Source organism: Myodes glareolus, chromosome 15, assembly GCF_982192425.1.
Source record: "Myodes glareolus chromosome 15, mMyoGla1.1, whole genome shotgun sequence".
Lineage (NCBI taxonomy): Eukaryota > Metazoa > Chordata > Mammalia > Rodentia > Cricetidae > Myodes > Myodes glareolus.
In genome coordinates, this window is record NC_142040.1 from 63124281 (window position 1) to 63145500 (window position 21220).

The 21220-nt window shown below is 37.6% G+C and overlaps 1 protein-coding gene and 1 pseudogene across 1 annotated transcript in view; one reads left to right on the plus strand and one right to left on the minus strand.

Annotated features, from left to right (window-relative positions):
- The window catches only part of Cdh18 (cadherin 18), an 840836-nt gene that overhangs the window by 17497 nt on the left and 802119 nt on the right, over positions 1-21220 (plus strand). The window lies entirely within an intron of this gene.
- On the minus strand, positions 17487-18817 carry LOC148119708 (UBA-like domain-containing protein 2 pseudogene; annotated as a pseudogene).

The window sequence follows — 21220 nt, forward strand, 5'->3', positions numbered from 1 at the left end:
CAGGAGCAGACGTGTCTCATTGTCATGAAAGGTCCTAAGTTATTAAAACATTAAATGCTATGTTCTGTAGTCTTTGAAAGATATGAAGAAAGTCTCTCTGAAATATATCTATGCACATCTAGAAAATCAGACTAACATTACTACCAGCTTGACTATTATCGATATTATCCATTAACAACCTATATTTTCTAATTATACATTACATCTTTAAAATGAACTACACAATCACAATACATCAGTCAAGATCTGTAGTGTGGAGCTACGGGCAGGCCTGCTTTTCGCCTCACCCGGCTCCCGCACGGCTAGCTTAGTCCCAGAAATAACAACACACAAATTGTATTCATTTAAGCACTGCCTGGCCCATTATCTCTAGAGAGTTAGCTACTGACTAACTCTCATATCTTGATATTAACCCATTTCTAATAATCTGTAGCACCACGAGGTGGTGGCTTACCGGAAAAGATTCAGCACGTCTAACCTGGTGGCTGGCTCCATGGCTTCTGCCTCACAGCCCTCTTCCCAGCATTCTGTTCTGTTTTCTCCGCCTACCTAATTTTCTGTCCTATCAATGGGCCAAGGCAGTCTCTTTATTGACCAATGAAAATAACACAATAGACAGATAACCCTCCTCCATCACTATGTCACTTATAGGTCTATTTAAATTATTCAGCTGGTCTTTATTTAATATTGGTATATGGTACTTATCTAAAAAAAAAGTCCATTTCTTTCACATTTTACAAATGGCCAAAAGATACTTAAAGTCGCGTTCAACTTCTTTAGCAATCAGGGAAATGCAAATCAAAACAACCCTGACAGGTTTCTTACACCTGTCAGAGTGGCCAAAATCAAAAACACCAATGATAGTCTATGCTGGAGAGGATGTGGACTAAGGAGAACACTCACACATTGCTGGTGGGAATGCAAACTTGTACAACCACTTTGGAAATCAGTGTGGTGGTTCTCAGGAAACTGGGAGTCAACCTACCTCAGGATCCAGCAATTCCACTCTTGGGAATATACCCAAGAGATGCCCAATCATATTAAAAAAGCATTTGTTCAACTATGTTCATAGCAGCATTATTTGTAATAGCCAGAACATGGAAACAACCTAGGTGCCCCTCAATGGAAGAATGGATAAAGAAGGTGTGGCACATATACACATTATAGTTCTACTCAGCGGTAAAAAAACCCAATGACATCTTGAATTTTTCATGCAAATAGTTGAAAATAGAAGACACTTTACTGAGTGAGATAACCCAGATCCAAAAAGATGAATATGATATGTACTCACTCATTAGTGGATGCTAGCCATAGACAAAGGACATTGAGCCTATAGTTCATGATCCTAGAGAAGCTAAATTAGAAGGTGAACCCAAAAAAAAGCATATATTTATCCTCCTGGATATTAGAAGTAGACAAGATCGCCAGGTAAAAGTTGGGAGAATGAGGGTGGGGTGGGGTGGGGGAAAGGGGAGATGGGGCGAGAGAAGGGAGAAGGGGAGGATTGGCAGAGTTGGGGGAATGGGATGATTAAGATGGAGGAAGGGTGGATATGGAAGTAGGGAATCAGATATCTTAATTACGGGAGCCATTTTGGGGTTGACAAGAGACTTGACTCTAGAGAGGCTCCCAGGTGTCCAAGGGGATGTCCCCAGCTAGGTCCTTGGGCAGCAGAGGAGAGGGTGCCTGAACTGGCCTAGTCCCATAGCCACACTGATGAATATCTTGCATATCATCATAGAATCTTCATCTGGCGATGGATGGAGATCGAGACAGAGACCCACATTGGAGCACTGGACTGAGATCCCAAGGTCCAGATGAAGAGTAGAAAGAGGGAGAACATGAGCAAAGAAGTCAGGATCGTGAGGAGTGTGCCACCCACGGAGACGGTGGGACTGATCTAGTAGGAGCTCACCAAGGCCAGCTGGACTGGGACTGAAAGAGCTGTGCTCAGACAGGACTCTCCGAATGTGGCTGACAATGAGGGCTGGCTGAGAAGCCAATGATAATGGCACTGGGTTTTGATTCTACTGCATGTACTGGCTTGGTGGGAGCCTTGTCTGTTTGGTTGCACAACTTCCTAGATCTGGATGGAGGGGAGGCCTTGGACTTCCCACAGGACAGGGAACCCTGATTTCTCTTAGGTCTGGAGAGGGAGGAGGGAGGGGGAGGGGGAGAGACTGGGAAATGGGAGAAGGTGCAAATTTTTAATAAATAAATAAATAAGTGGTACATTTACACAATGAGTACTACACAGCAGAAAAAACGTAATGACATCTTGAAACTTGCAGGTAAATGGATGGAGCGAAAATCATCTCTTTGAGTGAGGTAACCCAGACCCAGAAAGACAATTATTATATGTACTCACTCATAAGTGGTTTTTAAACATTAAGCGAAAAAAACCAGCCTACAAATCACAATCCCAGAGAACCTAGACAACAATGAAGACCCCAAGAAAGTCATACATGAATCTAAACTATGTAGGAAGTAGAAAAAGACAAGATCTGAATAAATTGGGAGCATGGGGACCATGAGAGAAGGTTGAGGGGAAGGGGAGAGGAAAGGAGCAGAGAGAAATGTATAGCTTAATAAAATTAATAAAATAAAACTAAGAAAAATAGCCAAACCAAAAAAAGGACATATAGTAATATTCCTGGTGAAATAACCCTTGTGCTTTGTGAATTTTAACACAAAAGTGAAAAATCAAATTGAGACTGGGAGTTTGATAACAAAAGATTTGAATCAGTAAAGTGATTGGGTTATTTATAATGACTCCAAATTGTATGATCGAATATATACATCAAACAATGCTGTTTTCAATCATTCTAATAGCCAGTCATGTCTACGGCAAAGATGATGAACCTTTCGAGCATGGCTTAAGAAAACCAGTTAACTCTCCTTAACTATTTACTTGTACTGTTGATTCAGTGACTCCAAGGTAGATTGCTTATTTTTACTATATTTGAGAGCTTAGAGGTATGCAGAAAACAAGCCAAGAAAAGCACACACATAAGACCATGGCTTAAAATCTTTAGATCAAATTGTTACAGGAGAGTCAGAAAGCTTCTAAGGGTCTCTGAGTAGTTAAGGGTTTAGTTGAGAAGCTTGAAACACTGTTTTCCTAAGCCTCTCTTGACAGCAGAAGCGTCCATTCTTTCTTGCATGAGAAGACCAAGCTGACCTGGATTGTTGATAAAGTAGTTAATCACTTGAGGGATTTGGCTTAAGGTTTCCCATTTTCATGTATATTTACCCTTCCCTTCACTATTTCCTGACCCCATTAATTATATGCAGAGCTCACCATGCATTAGTGACATAGTTAATAATATTGATCTAAGAAAAAATAACATATCCTCTAAACCCTTTTCATAAGTTAGTTAATTAATATTCCTGGAAAGTAAGGGCGTTTGTTAGTATATCATAAAAGAACTAGTCAGAGGTTGAGAAGCTACAATACTGAAATCGACTACATGTAATTACATGATTCATATACCACAGACGTTAATTCAATAGGTTTTCTTGCATACTAGAAAATAACTCTAAACCTTTATTTTGTTGATAAATCAAATATAAACAAACTCACTCAGTATCCTTATATTTGGATAAAGTTATCATAAGGAAATCAATTTTCATGTTTTTACTGCTTGATGTTTTTAACATTTTAATTTATAATTTCCTTATAAGAAAATCTTAATAACTTTCAAAACTATCATAGATGGAAAATACTGTATATTGGAATATTTAATAGGACTATTTTATATATATTACTTAGCCTTAAGGAACATCATAGTATCAGATAGTTCACTGTATGGTTGTGTGACTAGTTAGAAAATTTGCTTCCTTGTTACTTGAACAATAGAAACCATGTAGCAAAGACAAATGTCAGAGCTAAAAATCAATTAATAAGAAAACAGTAGTATCAATATGCTTAGTGGGAGTTTCTTAGATGTGGGAGTGTTGGCATCTGTCAATCACATTTGTTCTCCCACAATTTATTCAGTAACAATAGAAAAGAACGTCTGTATTTAGGTCTGTGATTGGAAATTTTGAATTTCCACATAAGGATTATGTTCCCTGGGCAAATATGGGATGAACTGGTTAACTGGCGGGATTGAATCTCTTTGATATTTAGTGACCACGCTGCGACAAGGATCCTTCACAAGTTTGTCCTCAAATTACTTGCAAGAGGGATGAAATGGAGAAGACGACAACAGTCCGAAAAATTTACTTCCTGGGTATTAATTAATACTAATTTCTCATTACCCCAAATATTTGAGCTTTTCTACTTGGGAACTGTGGCAATTAAGTCATCAATAGATTTTAAAAGATATCAAATTGCATTGAGAAGACTTGCTTTGTTAACCTCCCCAATGGTTCTCTTCTAAAAGGACACTTAATATACATTCATTTGGCTGCTGCTGTCATCCTTGCGTTTGATTTCTGAATCTTACAGTGAGAATCTTAAGCATGGAAGGGACACAATGATGCTTCTGATAATGTCCTATCTCTGAAAATTACAAACTAATATTGCATGCAAAAATTTAGCAATTATTCTTAGAGGTCAGATTTTTTGAGAGCTGAGAGAAAATTGAAAGAAGAAATTAATTGCCTTTTCCTTTGTTTAATATGCTAAGGGGACGCAGAGGACTTTATGTGTGAGTCGACTCTGAAAAATGGACAAATAAGTAGGAAGATATTAATAGGAAAGTGGAAATTCACAGTGACTGTGGAGAGTTGAGGAAAACACCTCTAGTACTGAAGAGCTGGGAGAATGGTTCTCTATGAGAATATTGGGATAATACAGAGAGAAAGAAAGATGAGCATATTATTACCAAAGCATACAACTCACTTTACACAGATTAAGGAATTGGTGTACAAGTTTCAAAAAGTTTTGTGATCTAATATACAACTTATAATATCTGTTAAAATTAATAATTGCAGCATATACTTTGCTTGGTCATTTCTAATAATGAAACAGAATAATATGGGCTATAGTTTGAACATTACTTTAGATTGTTTTATTCAAATGTTTGTCTGATGATTAGAAGACAATTGGATTAAAATGAGTTTAAAGACATGGTGGGATGACTACTTTACAGGATCAGTTTTTACAAATATGAGTTTGCTTAAGGCAATAGAGCTCCCTTATCAGATGTTTGTGCATGTGAAATATACTGCGGCTCTATAACAACCAGTAACTTGGGTTAAACTTGTGAATAAGAACTTAAATACAACAGCAAATAACTTTCAAACCTAAAAGATACTACTTGAAAGTATTGCCTCAGTAAACAGCCCTTTTATTAAATTGTATTTGTTTATTCATCATTGAAAGAAACAATAACAGAGAACATCATCCTCAAAAAGATATAAACACCAGGATGATGTCCTTGACCAAGTCATGTGTATGTAAACAGTATAAAGGTAAAATTAATCATGTCATTTAGATTGAAATAGATGTGTTCAATGCGCTCATCCCATTGGAAAGTTGTTTGTGTACCTAGTTAACATATTAACCTGAAAATCACAGGTCTGTTGCTGTTTAAAGAATACCTTTTACATATGAGCTCTCACAGTTTCCATTGGAAAATACTTCCCATCAACACCAATGAGACATTGTGTACAACACGGCCTCCTGTTATTTTTTTTAACTGTATAATATTTATGACAGAGAGTACTAATTTTACACAACGGGTTTCTTTAAAATGAGCACACAAAGTTTGGTGATATGGATGGAGGATAAGGTAGGGAGGAGTTGGGTGTAAATGTAATCAAAATACGATGTGTAAAATTCTAAAAGAAAATCATGAGCTGTAAAATAAAGCAGACAAAAAATAGATACTGTTTGTGCAAGAAGCCATTGTGGCCTTGGGTTCTTGCATGCTTAATTCTTAATGACTCAAACAATATGAGCCAGATCTTGATAAGTTCAGATATTGTTTCCCATGTGATACAGAAACAAGCAAAAAACAAACAAATAAAAGGGTCTAGATTTAGGCAGTTATACAAAATTAATTTCTATTCAATGCACCTGGAGAACAAATATTGAGCAGAATCTAACACTAGATGTTGAGAAAAGAAACAGCAAAAGGATGCATGTGATATGAAAGCAAAAATAAAAGTAAAAGGAATGGGTTATGAGATGACTATTTATGATCAATAACAATCTTAAATGTTTTTGATGCTTTTTTAAATTATGAAGTTGGAAACAGTTTTGTGTGATCTCAAATCTAATTGTTTTATTCTTGTTAGGTACTGTTATCTACATTTTAACGTCATTAATAACTCTTTTAAAGAACTGTAGAATATGTACAATATTTTATTGGACCTTGAATATTGCAGGATATTGTCATTGTTTTTGGATGCCCTCCAAACTTGATAAAAGACCCTGTTGCTGATGTGCCACATACTTGAGTCATGAAAAGATATGAAGCTAGTTCTGGTATAGAAACTTCATCACTATTGGCTAGTAGTTATAGTAATTGAAAGCTATGTGTACGCTAATGGGAGAGAAAAATAATTAGTAATATTCTACAGCTGTGGACAATGAAAATTTATTAGGCCGGGCAATAGTGGCACATGTCATTAATCTCAGCACTCAGAAGACAGAGACAGGTGGATCTCTGAGTTCGAGGCCATACTGGTCTACAGTGCAAGTTCCAGGACAGACTCCAAAACTACAGCAGAAACCTGTCTAGACCGCCCCCTCCCCAAAAAAGTACATTAATAATTGACCTTGCAACATATGCCTGCTATTGAAGCATTGGTATGAATGTTGTAAGAGCAACCATACACTTCACATGGAATATATAGCTCATTTCACAAAATAAAAGCAATGTCTAAGAGCATTAACTGATATAAGAAGACATGACTGTGTAGTCCATAGGATCTATGGGATAACATTATGTTATTATTTTGAAAAAAACTAGTATTCAACTGTCTATTAAGTTTAATCTTTATACCCATATATAAATACATTACTTTATCCTCATCAGAGAAACTTCTTTTTAGAGTATAGTATGATTAATATAGAGATGCACAATTAATCAATGTACAAAGAATAAATGACTCTGGAGTATGGAACATATACATATGTTAATTCCAAGGTGGAGTTAACATTTGAGAAGAGTGGTCAGTCATATTTTATAAGACAGTATACCTCTTCATGGCAACAGTGACTACTGGGCTTATAGGACCATGACACTAATTAATTTGCTGTACCATATTACACCAGTAAAACTTTTATCAGTGGAGGAGAGAATGTTGACGTGTCAGTCTGAGAACTAATCGGAAAACTAATTTCTGTTTGGAGAATCAGGTTTCTTCAGAGTCGTGGCCACAGCAAGGCTTCCCATATTGCAGTAGTTGGTCATACACCTGAACTCCTCAAGCATCAGTAAGTGAATATGGTAGGTTTAAAAAAAAAATAGAGGAAATTGGATGGAAAAGAGAGTAGGAAGAAATAAGGGGATACAAGTCATAACATGATCAAGACAAATATATGTGTATGAAATTCTAGAACATTAAGAATTTTTTGAAAGAAAACTGGATGTTTGATTTTTAACACAATAAATAAGTACATTATAATATACAATTATTCAAAAATCATGAGGATGATTTTTATCATTATTAGCAGAGAATGGCTTTCGATTACTAAATTAACCCAAATATCTATACCAAAGTACTAAGCGTAGGAGATGCAATTGTATATGTATTTTGGTATTAACGAGAAGTCTTTGGAAAAAAAAAGAAAACAAAGGCCAATGCTGATGTGTTTATATGTCAATTTGACAACAGCAGATGGTGTAGTGCTTGTTAGTTTTTATTGACTACTTGACATACCTAAGAATCATCTGGGGAGATGGAGTCTTAGTTGAGGGATTTATCAGATGTGGCACATGAATGTGAAATAATCTTTATTGGTTCCTGATGTGGGGTTGAGGGGCAGCACACTGTGGGCAGCAAGTTGATGAGCAAGTCAAAAGTTTTCTGTATTAGCGGCTGCTTGAATTCTTACCCTGATTTTCATCTATATTGAACTGTGACCTGAAAGTATAAACTGAAACAAACAAACCTCCATCTTCCTGTCTAGATGTTTTAAAAGGGCAACAGAAGATAAGCTGGAACAAATGCCAAACACCCTATCTACTGAATTACCACACCAAGTCCCTTTTAGGCTTTCTTACTACATATATATCAATTAATAGCTCATTTTCTTATCTAATAGTTGAAGAATGGAAGACAAGTTTTCTCTCAGTTACTCACATATTTTATTTCTAGTGATAGTGCATAGGTATTGTTGACTGAAGATCATGTATTATCTCCTTGCTTTTAACAAGCAGTTAATATTTCTTTATATTTCAAAGCAAATTTAGAACTCTTATTAACAATTTATTTTTTCTTTTCAAGAGTATATCAATTAGTAACTCTTTGGGGAGAAAATGATTTTTAATTCATCATATCTTTGAGTAGTACCAAAGAGTCATAGCATATCTTTTTGTTCATAATTAGTTATTTGAATGAGATGACTGGTAGTGATCCAATGATTGCTCTCAAGAAACTCAGATTTTCAAATAAAATTCCCAGGATATCATCTTGTTTTGAACCTATTGAGGTAAAACCTAACAGTCTTTTTTTTAAATGTATAGAAGTCAGTAGTAAAAATATCATTCATCATGCTTTTGTGATCAGTTGCAGGGATAGTACTTTTTAAACTTTGAAGAGGAATTATTTTAATTCAAACAATTTTTTTCCCTGTCCTATTCTTTACACTTTAGGATAAACTAGGTTCCAGCTTACAGTTCTCCTGATGTTATATTCTTTGTTTGGGAGTTTAGTACTATACCATCATACCTGGTCTTTTTTGGTTGTCTAAGTGGGTTTTAAGATGCCTCTGTACATGTTGTATGATAACCTTTTTTTCACATGTATTTCTTCTTATAATACATAAAAATAATTTTGACCAGCTTGGATAAAAAAATAAATATTAGATAAGCATCTCTAACACAAAACATATTTTCTTAAAGTTCTCATAATGTCTAGAGTAAACAGGAAAAAATGAGCAATAAACAGAAGACTTATGGAATCTAAGTGCTATCATTTGTCATTTAAAAAATATTAGATTGATTTTTGCCTTAATGATAGGATAATGGGGAAACAACAGAATAGAATTTATGGAAGCAATACATTCATGGGGATAAAAGGAACTCTCAGGACAGAAAGTTGGGTCATTGAGTAAAAGAACTTGACATACAAGCATGTGAATTTAAGTCCCCAGAACCACTTAAAGGCTGGACGCATGGAGTTCAAGGTACATTTTTCCAGCAGTGAGAAGGAAGGCAATGACAAAGGAGTACTCAGAAGGGGCTGGGCTTTAAATTTACACGTACATGGTAGAAAAACAGAGACCATTTCTTTACTCACATACACGATTAGAATTAGCACCTGAGGTTGTCTTCTGGCCTCTGTATTCGAGCTGTGTGTCGTGTGCAGCTCACAGTTGAACAGATGGTAACACACGCATGGTGGGTAGGTGAGGATTAACAAAGAAGAGGAGAAAGAAGAAACGAAATGAGTTCAGCCTAGTTCCCTCTCTCTGCTCCGTGTGTTCTTGCCTGTTCATGTAATGCATTATGCAGGTAAAAGGACCTTAGCAGGTGCACTTCTTAGAGCCTTGGGTTTCCGAGGCGGAAGAACTGTAAGCTGAAAATGCTATTGTTTATAATATGCCTAGTTTCTGGTTACCTATTTCAGTTGACACGGCTAGAGCACTTCAAACACAGACTCTGACAAGGCTGTATGGTCAATTAGCCTATTATCCTGAGGTGTCTCTCTCAAGGTTTGTTCTACTACTGAATTTCCTTTGATGTTTAATAGATATTGGTTTAATATCGTTGTTGTGTTGTTTATGTATGGAATTGCATACTTATTTTTGTGATTGTTGAAAACAGCTTCTTGGTGTCTCAAAATTTATTATGCTTGAAATTTTCATGGCCAAATAACAAAACACTCAAAATTAACTTTGACTATCATCCACACACATAAAGCAAAGGCTCTGAGAACAGAGTGTCCTTTTTGACTTTCTAAAAGTCACAAACTCCTGGACAACATGTTATTTTATGGCTAGTCACTTTAAAATCTAGGTCTCTGAAGAGGTTCAGAAATCTGTGACAGCCTGGGGGCCTGATGGTGGAGAAGTGCTGACTCAGTCCTTGAATTTTCCGTGACTACTCACCTGCACTTAGCAGATGTTTACTGCTTGGTTCACTGGAGCATATGATGCTGAACCAAGACACAGGTCAATAAAGCCATTTGCAGTGATCAACCCTCAGAGAGAGGTGATGAATCAACCAAAACTCCTCTAAGCTGATTGAAAATTCTGCACTTTAGGTAGTAACATGTAATCAAATGAATCAGCAGTCTGCCCATCTTCCTAATTAATTTTATTACCTTTGGGGAGGCATGAAACAAACTTTTAATGCCTTTTTCCCCTTCAGTAAGGATGTGAGTGGTTAGATATCAAATTTTGCAGGCAACCTTTAAAAGCTGACTTTTAAGTACTTACAGTGATTTCTTGATTTTTATACATTAAGGCTTTTATTCATTTAAGTTTCCATGACTTGTTATATTCATATATCAATCACAAGATTACCAAAACATAAAATTTGACATTTTTTATCCCAGTCTGTATAGTACTACAGCAAAAGCTAAAACCATTGTGTCTTACATAATTTTATATATACCCCACAGATAGGTATTATTGTCATGCTATGTGATAGATATTAGAACATAAGCTCCCAAGTAAATATCTGATTTGACAAAGAAAATATAATAAGAATTGCATAACTTTTCATCTCAAACATTTTATTGTATATTTTTACTTTATTTAGTTAACTTTGTATTGGTGATACTAGAAAATTAAAATTTTTTTGATCTTTCTGGTAATTTATCTATATGGCCCTTAAACAATGATTAGGTTTTACAAAAAATTTAATGAGTCAACATTCAATGAAGCATTTCTTCAGTCCCCACTTTTCAAAAGCATTGTTATATACGTATTTTGTAAATTATCATGTTATAGGAAATACAATGATGGAGGAAGGTCATCTGTCTATTGTGTTACTTCCATTGGTTAATAAAGAAACTGCCTTGGCTTGATAGGTCAGAATTTAGATAGGTGGAGTAAACAGAACAGAATGCTGGAAAGAAGGGAAGTGAGGCAGTCGCCATGACTCTCCTCTCCGAGACGGATGCCAGTTAGAATCCTCCCGGTAAGCCACAACTTCATGGTGCTACACAGATTATTAGAAATGGGTTAGATCAACATGTAAGAGTTAGCAAATAAGAGGCTACAGATAATGGGCCAGGCAATGTTTAAATGAATACAGTTTCTGTGTAATTATTTCGGATAAAGCTAGCCGTGAGTGGGGCGCCAGGAACACAGCCCGCTGCTCCTTCTACTACAATACAACCTTGGCACCTGCAGTTGTCAAACATATAGTCATAATCAAATGGGTGTATATGACAGTAACATAGAAGAAACAGTGAATGGTGGACTTCAAATGTATGCAATTTATAGAATTAACGAATTCTTAGGATATGTGTGGTTCTATAAACTCTGACTAAGAAAACTCTCCAGGATGTATGCACCTGAGACTTTTCATTTTCTATTGAATTTGATTAATTCAAAATCATCCCAAGTTTCAAATTTTTATGCATCAGGAGATACAAGTATACCGCTTGAGTTCTAGAGATTCTAGAGAGAAAGCTGTCAGGTTCACAAGATAGCTTTCTGAGTTTTGTAAGGTATTTCAATTCTTTCAAGTCTTTTTTTAAATTTATTTTTTAAAAAGAAAATAAACCATTTTTTTCAGTTTACTTACTTAACAATCCAAGTTCCTACCCCCTCCCCTTCTCCCAGTCCCTCCCCTACCGTCCCACTCTACTTTCACCTACTCCTCAGAGAGTGGAAGGCACATTGCTTTGGGGACTGTCCAAGGCCCTCCCTACTATATCAAGGCTGAGCAAGGTATTCCTCCAAAGGGAATGGGTTCCCAAAAAGCCCATACAAACAATAGGGATAAAACTTGGTGTCACTGCCAGTGGCCCTGCTGTCTTCCCCATCCATACAATTGTCACTCACATTCAGATGGACTAGTTTGGACCTATGCTGGTTCCTTCTGTTTGTCTCGAGTTGGTGAGCTCCCATTATCTCAGGTAGACTGTTTAAGATCACCGTGGTTTAAAGTTAGAATTTAAAAACAACACCAATTGCAGAAAGCTTACAAACTCATGGAAGTTGGACAGTGTTCTATTGATCCATATGTGGATCAAAGAAAAAATAAAGAGATGAAAGACTTCGTAGAATTCAATGAAAATGAAGGCACAACATACCCAAACCTATGGGACGCTATGGAAGCAGTGCTAAGAGGAAAGTCCATAGCACTAAATGCCTATATAAAAAAAGAGAAAAAAGCTCATAGTAGTGACTTAACAGCACACCTGAAAGCTCTAGAACAAAAAGAAGCAGACTCACCCAGAAGGAATAGACAACAGTAAATAATCAAATTGATGGCTGAAATCAATAAAATAGAAACAAAGAAAACAATACAAAGAATCAACGATACAAAGAGCTGGTTCTTTGAGAAAATCAAGAAGATAGACAAACCCTTATCCAAACTAATCAGAGGGCAGAGACTGAACATCTAAGTTAACAAAATAACAAAATCAGAAATGAAAAGAGGACATAACAACAGACATAGAGGAAATTCAGAGAATCATTAGGTCATATTTCAAAAACCTGTACTCCACAAAACTGGAAGATTTAAAGAAAATGGACAATTTTTTGGATAAATATCACTTACTAAAATAAAATCAAAACTAGGTGAACAATTTAAATAGACCTATAATCTGCAAGAAAATAGAAGCAGTCATCAAAAGCCTCTCAACAAAAAAAAATCACAGGGAAAATATTTTCAGTTCATAATTCTACCAAAACTTCAAAGAAGAGATAATACCTATACTCTTCAAAATGTGCAACATAATAGAAACAGAAAAAACATTGTCAAACTCTTTTTATGAGGCTACAGGTACCCTGATACTGAAACCACACAAAGACTTAACCAAGAGAGAGAATTACATTCCAATCTCACTCATAAACATAAATACAAAAATATTCAATAAAATTTTGGGTAACCGAATCCAAGAATACATAAAAAAAATCATCCACCATGATCAAGTCAACTTCATCCCAGAGATACAGGGATGGTTCAACATAAGAAAATCTATCAATGTAATCCACCATATAAATAAACTGAAAGAAAATACAATGTGATCATCTCATTAGATGCTGAAAAAACACTCAACAAAATCCAACACCCCTTCTTGATAAATGAAGGTGTTGGAAAGATCAAGGACAAAAGAAATGTATCTAGGGCTGGAGAGATGACTCAGTGGTTAAGAGCATTGCCTGCTCTTCCAAAGGTCCTGAGTTCAATTCCTGGCAACCACATGGTGGCTCACAACCAGCTGTAATGAAGTCTGGTGCCCTCTTCTGGCTTACAGACATACACACAGACAGACTTTTGCATGATGTAGGTGGGTCATCTGTTTATTTGTTACTTTCATTGGTTAATAAAGAAACTACCTTGGCCCTTTGATAAGACAGAAAATTAGGTAGGTGGAGTAAACAGAACAGAATGCTGGGAGGAAAAAGGCAGTGAGGCAGACACCATGGCTCTCCTCTCCAAGACAGATGCAGGTTAGGATCTTTTCTGGTAAGCCACCACCTCGTGGTGCTACACAGATTACTAAATATGGGTTAAAGCAAGATGTGAGAATTAGCCAATAAGAGGCTGAAACTAATGGGTCAGGCAGTGTTTAAATGAATACAGTTTCCATGTAATTATTTCGGGTAAAGCTAGTGTGTGTGTGTGTGTGGGGGGTTCCTTCTACAAATGGCTTCCAGTGTGGTAATGAATTTCACATAAAACCTGAGAGGACCTAAAAAAAAAAAAGAAACAAGAGTTTATCACAGTTTTTTGCTGTTTGCTAGGGCTTGCTGTAGAGAGATTTCCTGTTTCAGCAATAGCGAGAGGAAAAAAAGCTGAGTCATTTTAAAACACAGCTTCTTGGGTTGTGCCGCCAGTGCAAACTCTGGCTATAAAGCATCTCAATAGCTTTTATAAGACTGGATGTTTGTGTGCCCACTCAGGATCAGGAAGAAAGTACTCTGAGACCATGCCAATGGCTCAGTGCTCTCCATCTGTACTTGGGCAGACTGTGGGCCCTGGCTTAGGGAAGCGGGAGAGCATGGCGGATTCCTGCCACACACAGAGATATTTCCAGGCTGCACAGTGCTCTGCCTGGCAGATTAGGCTGTAATTGAGATAAAAAGCTCATTCTCAGAGTTAAAAGTGCTGAGTGTAGCTCCTACCTAAAGGCAGAAAAAAAAAAAAGTCGTGAACTTTTAAAATGCCGGCTTTCTGGGCTGTGCTGCCACCGTGATCTCTGTTTGACTCCTGTGGGAAGACAGAGCTTTTGAATGGAGCATTCGGAGTAAAATGCTTGCTTGCTTGCTTGCTTGCTTGATGGCAATGTAGACTTGCTGTGTGCCTGGAACTGTGCTCGGCTCAGGGGCACCAAATGGCTGAGGCAGGAGCAGCTCCAGCTCCGCTCTGCTATGTTGAACTGTGCTGAAGTCAGGCAGGAACTATCGTAACTATCATAATAACATTGCAGTTAAGGTTTAGACTGGGCAGGAAACAGGCGGTATCGTATTACCCCTATGTGGCACAAGCTAAAGTTTTTAAGAAGCGCTTAGCATTTTAAGAACTGCTCCTAGACAGTAAAGAAGTACAGATTCACAATAGGACAGATTCAGACATAGAAGTCCTCTATATGGGTCACAGTGTTGGATAAGTATACGTAGGCTTGGGAGAGAGAAGAAAAAGAATACAGAGAATAAAGTTAATGCCTTAAAAAAAAGGTTAAAGTCTTTAAAGAGACAGAGTATAGATAGTTAGATTAAAGAAATAAAGAAAAATAAGCCACATACAAATGGAAAATTCTCAGAGAGCCTGGATTTTGTGTATTATTGTTTTTTTTTTTTTTAAATTTTTGACTGTGAAGGAGCTAAATACAGAGAGACATTTCATTGTGTGGGCTGCTAAGCTGATCGAACATGTATGTTCTAAAGGTATCTTGACTTCAGAATTTGGGTCTAAGAATATGATGCTTTGGAAAGGAGGTCCTTCTTTTGTTTTCACAGAGGATGAGACCCTGTGGGTTGCTTCTATCCCAATATGGTATGATAGACTACGCCCTCCTGAAACGTTGCCGTGAACACCTTCAAAAAATTACTTCACTCAGCTGCTGACTGAGATGAACCTGGCACAGAGGTTATACCATAAAAGTTCTAATTAACAGCGCCCCTATACAGCAGGAAGAAGTTTGGAGAGAAATAACTACATCCATATTCCCAAATATTGTTTATAAATGTTCTTTTACATTTAAAGGGGAATATGATATAGATATGAATAATTTGCTTTCGTATGGATTTTAAGTCAATTTTGTTATATCTATATATATATATTTGCTCTTGATTAAGGTATTGTGATTGTGTAGTTCATTTAAAAATGTAATGTATAATTAGGAAATATAGGTTGTTAATGGATAATCATCAATAATAGTCAAGCTTGTAGTCATGTTAGTTAGATTTTCTAGATGTGCATAGATATATTTCAGATAGGCATTCTTCATATCTTTCAAAGACTACAGAATATGGCATTTAATGTTTTAGTAACTTAGGGCTTTTCAAGACAATGAGACACGTCTGCTCCTGGCAGCACCAGTTACTTCAAAAGGAAGATGGGCATTGAAGAGGCTCCTTATGGAGTTTTATAGCCATTTGGGCAAGAAACTGCTCTTGCCTGGACTGATGCATAAACTGGACACAAAGAACCCGCAGAGAGAGGACTGCTGAACTTGCCTAAAGGTGAGATGGTGTTTCAGGGTTCCTGATTCATGAAAGAGTCTGCGAGACATTCTGCAGGACACAGCAGATAGTGAGTGAACTGCCTTTGAAATTTCCTGCTTCATGGAAATATCTGCTGGATACTATGGGCCTGAAGGCCAAAGATGGATGCCCCAATGCTTCAGAGGAACTTTGGATGACTGTCCAGGCAATGAGATGTCTTTGTCATTTCTACTTAGGTAATATTATATCCTTCTGGAGTCTTTGATGGAGTTGAAGAATGATTAGTTATAGTTATAGTTTTCCTTAGTTATGATAAAAGATAAAATAGATATATTGTAACTGTAATTCTTGCTTTACAACCGTTTTGTTATATGTAATTTTGCTACGTTAAAGTTAAAGCCTCCCTTTTTGTTTATACAGAGAAAGGGGAAATGATGTAGGTGGGTCATCTGTTTATTTGTTACTTTCATTGGTTAATAAAGAAACTGCCTTGGCCCTTTGATAGGACAGAAAATTTGGTAGGCGAGTAAACAGAACAGAATGTTGGAAGGAAGAAGGCAATGAGGCAGATGTCATGGCTCTCCTCTCTGAGACAGACGCAGGTTAGGATCTTTGCCGGTAAGCCACCACCTTGTGGTGCTACACAGATCACTAAATATGGGTTAAAGCAAGATGTGAGAATTAGCCAATAAGAGGCCAAAACTAATGGGCCAGGCAGTGTTTAAATGAATACAGTTTCCGTGTAATTATTTCGGGGTAAAGCTAACCAGGTGGGCTGCTGTTCCTTCTACAATTGCATACATAATAAATAAATAAGTATAAAAAATAAATGTATCTAAACATAGTAAAAGCAATATACAGCAAGCTGACAACCAACATAAGGTTAAATGGAGAAAAACTCAAAGTGATTCCACTAAAATAGTAAGAAGAAAAGGTTTTTCACTCTTTCCATATCTATTCAAGACAGTTCTTAAAGTTCTGGTTATAGCAATAAGACAACAAAAGGAAATCAAGGGGATTCAAATAGGAAAGGAAAAATTCAAAACTTTGTTATTTGCAGATTATATGATAGTATGAATAAGAAACCCCAAAAACTCTAGTAGAGAATTCCAACAGCTGATAGATTCCTTCAGTAATGTGACAGGGTGCAAGACCAACTCAAAAAAAAAAATCAGTAGCCCTCCTAACACAAATGATAAAAAAGCTTAGAAAGAAATCAAGGAAACATCACCCTTCATAATAGCCAAAAATAACATAAGATACCTCTGGGTAACACTAACCAAAGAAGTGAAAAACCTGTTTGACAAGAACTTTAACCTTTGATGAAGAAATTTAAGAAGGAACCAAAAAATGGAAAGATCTCCCATGCTCTTGAATACATAGGATCAACATAATAAAAATGACAGTCCTACCCAAAGCAGTCTATAGACTCAATGTGACCCCCATCAAAATCTTTTTTTTTTTTAGAAAAGTCTTTAAGTTTTTAAATTAAAATTGCACCCTGGTGAGACGTGATTTTTTTTTTTTTTTAATCTAGGAACTCAATCCAAAGGCGGGCTCTCCTTAGTTGTCCTCCTCTGCCGCTAGTCAGAGGCTGGAGACCTGTGGGACAGCCAGGACAGTAAGGGATGGGACAGCCAAGTATCCACTCAGAGGTCAGCCAACTCTTCAGTCCTAGGAGCTCAGCATACTCAGTTGGGGACAGGGTGATGAGTTTCAGGGCCACTGAGGCCACCACCAGCAGAGATGAAAACTCCATCTACCATTGATGGGGTAGGAAAGTCGATGACTCCAACAGGACCCTTTGGGGACCTCCCTTGGGGGAGGGGCTTCCTAACGGCCAACATGGCTTTAAAGGCAGCATACCCACCCAGCTGCAAGCTCACTCCATCTGACTATGAGCACCCTTGTTACCCCAAATTAGACAGAGGAAGGTGTCAACAAGGGGAGATTCTGAGGCCCTTCCCTTCTGAAGCCAACATCCCTGATGTGCAGGCCCCTCTCTCAGATACATCTATATTCATATATATTATAGTTATATATTAAAAAGAAGAAAAAACTTTCCCAAAGAGAAACTCCTGAAGACCCCAAGTGGCTCAGGACGTTTACTGTACCCCCACCCACAAAAATTCTCTTATAAAATCTTCCAGTGCGATCTTCAAGAAACCCTGCCCTCATGTCCCCCCTCCCCAGCCCTGCTCTGTGTCCCCACAACCCTGGACTGCCCCTGCTCGAGCCCAGTGCCATCCAGTCTCATCTCTGGCCGTCCATGGCTGCCATGGCTTTCTGCTGGGTGGGCCCCTGTGATGCTCCAGGGGGCCACGTGGGCTGTGGGCAATGCAGATGATGGAAGGAGTTGGGGGAAGAGGGTGGGATCCAGGGCGTCTGGTGGTTGGGTGGGGATGCGGCCCAGAAGGGGCTGAAGTTTGCAGGGGGCGAGCAGGCCACCGCTGTCATGGGGCTGTTGCTGTTCTGCAGGCTCTCAGAGGCTCGAAGCTTGGAGAACATGGCTAGTGCATCAGGGAAGTTAGGTGGTGTGGCAGGGGTGCTGCTGGGAGTACACATCATCTGCGGGTGGTGGTGGCTGTTGGGAATGTTGCTCTCTTGGAAGAACGTGCTCAGGGCGGTCTCGAACTGCCAGTGCGCCGCCTGCAGCAGCTGCTGCACCTGGTCGGCCGCGCAGCCCGCGACCAGCACGAACTGGTTGATCATGACCTGGTGTCGCAGCTCGTCCGTGTTCACCGACGTGGCGCTGGGCGGGTGCCCCGGGCTCCCGCTCGCAGCTCCGCCGCCACCGCCCGGCGAATGTTGTGGTCCGGCTCGCGCGACCGCGCCGACGCCGCAAACAACCCCCCATCAAAATCTTAACATACTTCTTCACAGACCTTGAAAGAATAATAATCAACTTCATATGAAAAAAAAAATCACGTCTTCTTAATTTAAAAATGTTAGACTCTGGAGATATCCTTTGCTGTTGTTAGGTCAGAAATGTCTGGAAATCAGAATATAAAACTGTTTCAGCAGAGTGGACACAGCTTCCAATGAGCTCAAGTTGGACTCAGCATCCACTCAGCTCCTTACTGTGAGGCCCAGCTGGTTCCTCTACAATTGTCCTCTTTTGCACTAAAAATTAGATCTACTCTTTCTACTCCAAATGTCTGCTCAGCTCCTTAGGAACTCACACTCAATTGTGTCTCCTATACACATCTCAAACTCTCTCCTGGGTCCTCTTGGACTTCTTTCCCTTATGATACAACCCAGTTATACTTCCTGTCCTCTATATCGCCATAAAAGACATTTCAATAAAATGATAGAAAGAAACTTCTCAAATCTACTGAAAGAGATGCATAACCAGGTTGAAGAATCCTACAAAAAGAACAAAGCAGACAGAAGCATAAGCATGTACGGCAACATTGAAGCAGAAATCCACACAAATACATAGCAGTTAGACATTATTTACTTAGTAGCATTTATTTTAACATCTTTTCAATTTCAAGCAGAAGATTTATCTACAAGATTTTGGAGGCTAACAAGATCTATGAATAGCACAAAGATATGAATACATGTGCTGTCTGGAGTACAAAGAAGAATTTAATATCTAATACGTTGTGTTTCATACTAGTGTGAAGCATGAGGCAATGAAAAGAAAGGTTGAGCAATGAGCCTGTTTAAAACAAGTTTGATAATGTAGACATGATATTTTAAAAAAAGACTGACATTCATACTAAGTAGAAATCCTATTTAAATCTTCTAAAAGAGAACAACTTCTGACTTTCATCATTTTCTTTTTCACTCCTATCTTTTTCTTTTCTTTTTTTAAATGACTGATTCATGTTAAGACTATCAAAGTTTCCTTCTATGATCATATTTACTGCTAAGTATATCATACCAGATTAAATGAAGCTACTTTAGCTCAGCTGAAGAACAATTTGATGGGTGACTACATGTACTCTTAGGCTCAATATGTCAGGAGAAAATGAGACAAGTTTAATTGCTTTAAATTGTATTCATAATTGCTATACTGAAAGTGACAATATTAAATATTCTGTTGAATAAGAAATACCCTGACTGTATACAGAACAACTTTCAATGAAGAATGTCTTCAAAGAAACACAAGACATCACAACTTTCAGTAAAGAGTGTCTTCAAAGAACCACAAGGCATCAATGTCTGGTTGTACTAGGTGTTATTGTTGTAACTGAAGTAATGAGATGATGTTTTATGTTTTAACTAAAGATACGAAGAATAGAATACCTATATGCAGAAACTTTACATAAAGGAGGATTCGTTTGAAGAACAGTAGAAGCTGTGCTGTATTTTCTTTTCTTTTCTTTTTTTTTGGAGTATTTTTGAATTGGAGACACAGGGCACAAAATGCTTGCAATGAAAAATTATTGAGAATGTGTCTGAAACTACAGGAGAAATTTTGCAAGAATCAACTGTCAAGTGCATATTAGGGAACAGCTAGTGATATAGGCTATTATTATCTGAGAGCAGAACCGAAAAGAATATTGCCATTTTAAGAAACATTATTAAAAAATGTGCATAGACAGAATATTTAGAGTGTTGAATTATCTCAGGTCAAGAGAAAAACCAGGCTAGCTAAAAAACAGAGCAATTATATTTTTCTTTATTATAAGGGTCAAACTCATGAAACAGGAATGAGGAGTCCAAACTCAGCTATGTAGCATGGGAACCAGAGAGAACGAGTGCCCCTGGGCTATGGAGTGTTTTTCTCTGGGCACCCAGAAAGTCACGTCCTAACTTGTTCCCACCTCTTAAAAATAATTGGCTGACAAAGATTCCCCATCACCTCCCGTTTTGTCGAAGTAAGAGCTTTCCAAACCCAATACAAAACTATATAATATAGGAACAGACATCAAGTATAAAATTATAACCAACATAAACAATATTAAGCTAGGAAAACATGATAAATGTTTTAATAAACATTCTATCTCAAAGAGTCTAAATTTTCCATCAGTAATTGGCTTGGATAAATCATAAGAGGGAAGTAACTAATACTATCAGTATTTAAGCCCATCAAAGGCCTGAGAAGGGAGATAATATTACTTGAGTAGTCAGGAAGTACTATCAAGCAGCTTCCAAAGCAAGAAGTATATGACAGAAACAACTGGGTACCTGAGCAACAATCCAAAATATCATTTGCAATATTGCAGCAACCAACTTTGACTAAGGCCTAATGTACCTGACAGATCATTTTCAGAGGTAGGAAGATTTTCAGAACTG